General features: G+C 45.8%; 1 long non-coding RNA gene across 1 annotated transcript in view; it reads right to left on the bottom strand.

The window, feature by feature from the left end:
• Positions 1-6,141, bottom strand: part of LOC134479208 (uncharacterized) — a 13,470-nt gene extending 7,329 nt beyond the window's left edge. Inside the window, exon 1 of the long non-coding RNA XR_010052236.1 lies at positions 5,999-6,141. This is a non-coding gene — a long non-coding RNA (uncharacterized LOC134479208). The remainder of the gene's footprint in view (positions 1-5,998) is intronic.
• Between the last annotated feature and the right edge of the window lie 2,414 nt (positions 6,142-8,555).

Here is an 8,555-nt window from a genome sequence, read left to right as displayed (position 1 = left end):
TACTGAAGGTGTAACTTTTCATCTTCTGTTTGCAGAGCTCTTGGCTTTCTATTCCAGGATGCTGTTCCACTGAAGAGACCCCAGATAAGCATGACCTACCAGCAGGTCCTCTAAGTTGTGGGACAGAGCCAAGGCAAGCACTGAGTCCTAGAGACTACAGCATGGGAAAGTTCCACTTTGATTCACTCTAAGACAGAGTCAGTTGGGTTTCGGGCATGAATATACATCTTTAAAGGTGCAAGTCATCTTGATGACTGTGAGTGTGCTCAAAGTCATGGAGTTGTGTACAAAGACATGCAGTAAATGAAGAGTGGATACTGGCTTTTCAAATGCTGCCATCCCTCAGGGACTGCTGGTCTTTGCTCATGACAATGCCCTGAAAGAGTTTGCTGTGTTTCTTCTGCTTTCTGTCATACTGGTTAGATTCCTTATAGATTGGCCAATTCTACTAACATGTGGCACGTTCTCTGAGGATAAGATAATGAGTGATAGAAGAGTGATGTGTCAATAGTGAAGATAGAGGAACAGACTTATCAGAGGCACGACTTCTTTTCCTAGAAGGGCTCAGGGTGTTGTCATGCATGTGTGCCATTGGTCAATTCCTCGATGTACAAGCCCTTGAGCTCTGGAACACAAGAATGCTTTGAGAAGAGCCAGCCTTGGTTGTGCATCAGATGCATAGACATACATACACACACACACATACACATAAACATATATCTATATCTATACATATACATATTCCTGTGGCTTCCTCCCACATTTTCCTTCAATGCTAACAAACTTTTTCCATAGCTCTGCACCCTGACACTCTGTTTTATCTGCCTGGAATGAATGGCTCCTGGTCACCTGGGCAGTCTTGGATGACTGCCTGCCTCACAGCATCCATGCCTTATAAATGAACTAACTTCAGTTTCCTTTCCTGGTGTTGCCTCACAGGGCTGACATGAAGATTAATCCCATGTCAACATGGGTAGGGATTCTGGCAGGTCTGACCCTTTGATGGAACTCAGTGAATAAGTGTCTGTCCTTCCTTCTTTTCATCCTTTTGGCTACATGTTCCCAATTGTTTGTGACTCTCAGATTGACACTCACATACTTACTGTATTTATAATACAATAAACACATCTCAACCTCCAGTTCCCATGAAATGAACACTCATGTCCACAGACCATGCCTTCTTGTCTTTCCTGTCTTGTCCTGTCCTGCAACCATTGCTTTGGACTCATTCCTTTCACTCCTTTCCTTTGTAAAGTTTGGCCACATCTGCATTGTGTCTTTAAAACACACTAGTTCACATGTTTTGTTCTTTGTTAATAGACTAACATGGGGCTGGAGAATGGCCCAACAATTAAGAACACTGGCTGCTTTTCAGTGGGCTGGGTTCAATTCTCAACACCCAAATGTGGCTCACAGCTATCCATAACTCCCATTCCAGGGGACTTTTGGCTTCTGCAGGCACTGAACACATTTGATGCACATACATAAATTCAGAGAAAACACCCATACACATAAAATAAAAACAAAATACACCCAAACAAAACAAAACAGAACCTATGACTCTATGGTGTTCTGTGTCTCTCAGTGCAGGAATATTAACAGAGGGCACCATGTATGCCATGTGCACTTTACCACTGAGCCACACCCGGAGCCAAGGCCTGCATTCTCATTCTGCATTGTGCTGCCACTGATTCACCCACACTGAGCCTAGCCGAAGTCACTCGTCTTAATTATATTTTAGTCTACAGAATGAATGTGCCAGAAGATGGTCCCACTGATAGGCATTTGGTTTGTGTCCAGTTTATCCTTTTATGAGGAACCATTGATGTCACATTCTTATATATGTGTGTTAAAGGGACATGCATCCTCAGAATGAAAGAAAATCCCCCAAAGCAAACAACAACAGCAACAGCAACAAATTAATGCAAACACACACACACACACACACACACACACACACACACACACACACAGAGAGAGAGAGAGAGAGAGAGAGAGAGAGAGAGAGAGAGAGAGAGACTCGATTCTTGGTTAACTTTCTGTTGCCATGAAGAAACGCCATGGCCATGGCTAAGGCATCTAATAAAAGAAGGCATTTAGCTGGGGGCTCACTTACAGTTTCAGAGGATTAGCCCATGACCATTATGTGGGGATTGTGATGGCAGGTAAGGCCCTGGAGCAATAACTGAGAGCTCACATCTCATCAACAAGATGGAAAGGGGATTTGGGGGGTGAGGAGCACTGTGGGAGGCTAGGAATGAAGACTGGGCCTGCTCTGGACTTTTGAAACCTCAAAAGCTTACTCCCCCCCCCCAAAAAAAGCTTACCCCCCCACCCCCCATGACATATCTCCTCCAACAAGGTCACACCTTCTAATCTTTCATAAATAATCTACCAATTGGGGACCAACGAAACATGTGAGTCTTTGGGGGCCATTTTCATCCAAACTGCCACCAGAAGGAAAGGTTTAGAATTGCTGGTTGGAAGAGGGGACAATTCTAATGGGTAGTTCTCATGCAACCACTAACAGCATAGATGATTCTTTCCGTGGCCATTTCAAAGGTGCCAGCCAGCTGCCTTGCTCATCAGGGTTCAGAGACAAGGGACAGCTTGCTTTGACAATGGTCAGGGAGGAGAGGAAGAGGATGGTAGACATGTGAATGAAAGAAATTTCCATTTTCTGTTAATACCATGTGGTCTTCCCCCACTTCCATCAAACACATGTTCATGAGACAGTAGAGGAGAGGGGGAGATAGCTGAGTGGGTCAAGTGCTTGCTTTGCAAGCACAAGTACCTGAGTCTGAAAAGCTAGCCATGGTTTGTGGTATATATTTGTAATCCCAGCCCTGATGCACAGACAGACAGGTCCCTGTGGCTTGCTGGCCAACTAGCCTAATCTACTTGATAAACTCCAGGTCAGCAAGACACCATTTCAAAAGGAAATTGGACAAGTGCTTGATGAACAACATTCAAGTTGTTGTCTGACCTCCACGTGCACATGCATCTGCATATACATGTACACTCTTGGGTGTGCGTGCACACACACACACATACACACACACAGTGGAATTTTCCCTTAATTAATTGACTGAATAACAAAGATAGCAAGAAGCCAATCACTGGGTGAGAAGGAGGAGGCGGGCCTTCTGGCTCGGAGAGAGGAAGAGGGGGTGCAGGAGAAAGGAATGGTTTTTTGTACTGTGAGGCAGGAGCAGGAAGCAAGTAAAATGTAGACAGAGGACTGTTAGATCTGGTGGCAGATTACACCACCAGAAGATTTCTAATATAGGATAGTTGATGGTTTAGGATGATAGATTCTGCACCCAGCGGTTGTATCATCTGTTGATCCTAAACTAAGATTGTCTGTTTTGTTTATATTCTCAGGTGGGCCGGAGGGAAAGAATTTAGCTAGGGTGGAATTCGGCCAGGATTTGGAACGGGAAGATTGGGCAAGGACTGAGCTCCAGGGGAGAGTGTGGGCTGGCGAGAGTGTGCCCCCAGCTTGCTGTGGAAACTTGGGAGTGCAGAGTGGTTGGAAATGGGGATGGAAAGAGCAATCTCGGAGCTCTGGAGAGGCAGAGCCCTGTTTGTGGGAGAGGTGTTGGCTAGGGGAAACACATGGTCTCGGTCTCAGGCCATGTACCAGGCTGGAAACAGACCTAGGCACCCCTCACCCCCAACCCCAGCTGGCAATAGCGTGGGTGGATTGTTTTTTTCATAAATACACCCTACACACACATACCTCCACCACACACATGAATGCTTCCTTTTGTAGGTTGCCTTGGCCATGGTGTTTCATCACAGCCACAGAACAGTACCAAGTCAGTAGACACTCTCTCTAAGTGTTCTTATTTTCTCATGTCCCGCTCACTCCTCATCTGTTGCTACAGTCCCTACCTCTGTTTGAAGGAATGATGCAACAGATTTGGAACCATTAGCCTACCTGGGGGGACATGTTTTGACTTGACCCTGTGAATCTGTGGGTGGATAAAGATCCTTGGAATAAGCATCACTGACATTAGCTCCCTCGGCCGAAGATTTTGGAGGGCGGTGGTATCGCTGGGTTTAAAGGGGTTAAAATGTGCTCTGCATATGCACGTGTGTAGATGATTGGCATGTCAGGATACTGTGATTCTCTTTGAAGAAACCCTAGAAACTTCTTAATTTTGCTTTAGTTATGTTATTTATATGTGTCTAGCTTCAGACAACCTATCTACTATAAGAGCCATGGGATAAGTTAGCAGGGCCAAATTTTCCACGAAATAGATTCTCCCATTGCATTTTCCCCTTTTGATTTTTGCTAAAATAAATGCTATTTCTGGTGTGTGAATGACGAAGACACCTCTTTATCCAGGTACCTGGTCCTGGGTCCTGTAAACTGACGCTTGGCTCATAGCAGCTTGGGTTGAGGGTATGTAATCCTGTTCCGACATGTGCCACCTGACTGGACTGCAAACAATGATATTTCTTCCTTGTGCCACTTATTATTGTGGAAATATGCAAGATTGTGAACTTCAAATTTCTGGGCTTGGCTGATACATAAAGGGTGTCCTCCTCTTCTTGGTGACTTCTATAGACTGGAGTGAAATCTCTGAATCTTAAAGAAGGCCAGCTCTATCTTGCATCTTGCAGGTGTGTTACAGTTAATGTTTAAGCTTTACTCATTTTTACACAGTTATGAACCCAAAGGATCAATCTGATTTGTTTAGTTGTCAAAGACAGATAAAAGTCTATGCTAAAATTAATAAAGGCTGTTTATTCATAAACATATGACCAGGGGAGCTATCTGCAGTTCACCCTGTTGGGGGAAAGGAGTTATTTCTTTTTACTTTTAAAAATTGACACATGGTTGGGTGTGGTGGTACTTACCTAGAATTCTAGTGCTTGAGAGGCAGAAGCAGGAGAATTGCAAGTTTGAGGCCAGATCGTGCTACATAATAATTTATATATGTATGAGGCACAGTGAGATGGTTTGGTAATGTGTACGGTGTGTAATGATCAGAATAACTAGTATTCCTGTAGCCTTATCCAGTATGTCTCTAGCCTGGGAGCCTAAACTCCTTTTCTCTTACTTCTTTATGAAATGCATAACAATTATACATAATAGATGGTAAAACAGAGTCACCCTACTGTGCCCCACTGTGCAGGAGTACATAAAGCTTACTCTCATGTAAGTTTTTGAAAGAATGCATTCACCAGGAAACTCCTATCCTGGGTCACTTCAAAGAGCTTTGGCATCTGCGTTTGTTGGCCTGGGGCTTGTAGAAGCACTCAGGGCTCCCGGTGTGCAGTGTTCTACAGAGCAGTGCTCTGCTTAAGGGAAGAGGCTACAAGACACAGACATGAACAGTCTACCGACTACCTCTCCTGTCCTCGCCCCCAACCGCATCCAGGCCAGCCTACACAGTGTGGGAGTTCATTGCAAAAGAAAAATGCAGACTCCTTTGTTTACAAATCAATAGAGGCCAGAGAGACGTCTCTGTGGGTAGAGGTGCTTAGTGCTGATCCTGAGCAATGGCCCAGTCCTCAGGACCCAAGTGTGGAAGAGAATGAAATCTTTACACATGTCCCCCCATCCTCAACACATGAACAACCGTAAGTTAAAAAAATTGCAGAATTTGAGGATGATGACAGCAGAATATTAAGGTTGGGTTTTTATTCACGGATCTTTGGGTGACTCACAGGTCACAGGAGGCTGCAGCCCTCTGGGCTCTGACCTCATAAAGAAGATTGGGCAAGAAGGGAAATCCCCTTGTTTTTCTCAGAGATGAGGCAGAGTTTGCAGCACGTACTCAGAGGCAGTTCTGTCGGAGAGACTGGCAGGGAAGCCCTCCAGCGGGGCTGCAGTGAGCAGGAAAGCCCTGGGTTCAGGGTAAATGACTGGGCCCCTGCCAGCCCCTCCACTTCCTCTGTCGCCCACAGCACAGCAATCTTTTTCCTGGAGGGAATCTAATTCTAATTTTTTCTCTTCATTAATCTTCCCAAATTGAGAACTTACCTATTGTGACCCCACACTGGTCGTTTGTCACCAAGGTGCCTGTTTCTCATCTGTAGACCGCAGTCCTTGCTTCATGGGATTTAACAAATGGCGCCTGGTAAGTAGAAGCCAGGCACATTGTCAGCTCCCAGGGAACTGTGGCTATTATTGTGTTAATCCCTTGCTTTTTGGAAAGTGTATGTGAGAGAGAAAGGCTGTCTTTGTGTACCAAAGGCTCAGGCCCAGGGTGACAGCACAGTGAAAGGACCGTGCTGCCCAGAAGGCCTACCCTGACTCACTTTTCTCCAGCCTCCTCCAGCTTAACTCCTTTCAAATGGAGAACCTTTTGAATCTGATGAAAGTCTACACACTCAGAAAGCTACATGGCTGCCAGCAAGGTCACCCAAGGAGAGGCAACCAAGTCCTCTGGGCACGAAAAACTACAGGCCTTAATTCAAACACGAGAGGCTGGGACTGCTGCACTGAGCTGCGCCTGGGCGGTAGGGGTACGACAGCTGGAGCCTGGACATCTGTTCCATTCCTATCGGAGCCCTGCACAGATCATCACTGCAGCGGCCCCTAGCTAGATCATTCTAGGAGAGTATGAAGTCCCTACCCATCCTTCTCTCCTCTTCCCTCACAGAGTGGGACCCTTAGCCAGAGCCCATGCACAACAATGTTTTAGTGTCATAGGTGATTTCTTTCTTTGGAATTATTTTATTTACTTTTTGAGATAAGGTTGTACTACATAGATCTGGATAGCCTGGAACCCACTATGTAGACCAGAATGACCCCAAACTCACAGATATCTCTCTCCTCACCTCCTGAGTGCTAGGATTAATGTATCTATCACCTTCTTAATGTCTGCACCTACTTTCTCAGAGCCGAAGGAGTCACTTAGACTTGGCAGGTCATTTCTACCCCTCAAACTCTCATTGCATGTGACAGCAGAGATCAAACTACTCCATGATTTGGGCATCTCTACCTCCAAGGACCTCAGGGTGCAGTTGTTCTTTTCTCTGGGGAAGGATGCCCTGCTTCAGCCAATGGCGTGTGCTATTGAAGGATCTGCACCTTTCCGTAGCAGATGACAGAGACTAGCTTCCTGACATTGTTGCAGTGTTCTTTGTTTGAAAGTGAGAATTTATTATTATTGTTGTTAATATCTGTAGATAAGAAACTAAGGCTATTTTAGCATGCTGTCCTAATATATACAAGTGTTAAAGAGCAGAGGCAACAATTGGGAAAATCAAGTAGGAGAAAATACTAGACAATACTCAGAGTCGTGGGGAGAAGAAGTTCTGTAGGAATACACAGAGAGGGGTAGGAGTGTGAAATGAACTTCGTCAGAAGTCCCGGTGAGAAAACCGATGAGCCCCATGCTCCATTGCTCTCTCCAGCAACCTTTGGGCATCATGGGGAATGGGCTGGAACTTCCGCAGCATGGGAGGGCCTCTCCTTGACTCACGGGAAGCAGCATGGGATCTGGTGGAGATGCTACAGCACTGCAGAGGGGATGTGTGGTGACCATGTCATCAGGAAATAAGGTTCACAATGCCTTAAAAGCAGTCTGTAACAAAATCCACCCCAAGCCTGCCACTGCCAGAGGTGGTGACAGTGCGAGCGGGTTGACCTGGGGAGCTCACTGAGCTACCGCAGGTGGGTGGCTCCAGCACCAAGACACTTGGGTCTACAGTCATTGCTTGTCTTATCTCATCATTGTGATAAAATAATGGATGGAAACAGCATAGGCAAGAAAGGGTTTCTTTGGCTCTCGATCTGAAGGTAAAGCACCTCTAGCAGGAAAGTGAGGTCTGCAGTACCTTGAGACCGTATCACGTCTGAGGAGGGGAGGTGGTGGTACTCAGATCACTTCCTCAGGGACGCCCCCCACTGTGTAGCCTAAATCAAGTGTGGGTCTTGATGCCTTTCTGGAACCATAGTCCTAGCCACACTCAGAGGAGTGTTTCCATGGTGACTGTACATTTTATCAAGTTGACGGTAAAGAGTAACCATCATAACCCCAAGGCCTCTCACTCACTTCTGCTATGCCACGGCTATCCCAGAATGAGCTAGGTAGAGGACAGGACTATCAGCAGGACCTGGCCACAGGTATCTGTTCTTGGTAACACCGAGGATGATTTCTTTGTGCAGTCCTTTGATTCGTGCCTATCTTTGTTAATGTTGATATCTGCTCACCACTTTCACTGTGCCTAGAAGAGTGCCAGCCACATCCAGTAGATTTGCAATTACTCATTGAATCCAGGGACAAAAAGAAGTTAGTGAAGTTTTGGAACTCAGGAACGTGTGTCAGGAGTCCTTTAGCGCTGCCTTCCGTGGCTCTGTGGAGGAAATGTGTAGCTGATTCCCTATCAGCGTTCCAGGGAAGAACACAGAAATGCTATCGTTTGCAAATACATCCTTTGAGCCTCTTCACTTCCTGGAGATGCATTTATCTTTAGTTGAAGGGCAATATTGGGACAACAACTATGCCCTTTGCTCCAGTCCTAGGGTTTTCAATGACCATTCTTCACGTTTAAGGCTGAAGGTTGTCAGGGAGAAGCCAAAGGGAAATGGG

This window comes from Rattus norvegicus, chromosome 6, assembly GCF_036323735.1.
Source record: "Rattus norvegicus strain BN/NHsdMcwi chromosome 6, GRCr8, whole genome shotgun sequence".
Classification (NCBI taxonomy): Eukaryota; Metazoa; Chordata; class Mammalia; order Rodentia; family Muridae; genus Rattus; species Rattus norvegicus.
This window is presented reverse-complemented; position numbering and strand designations above follow the sequence as displayed.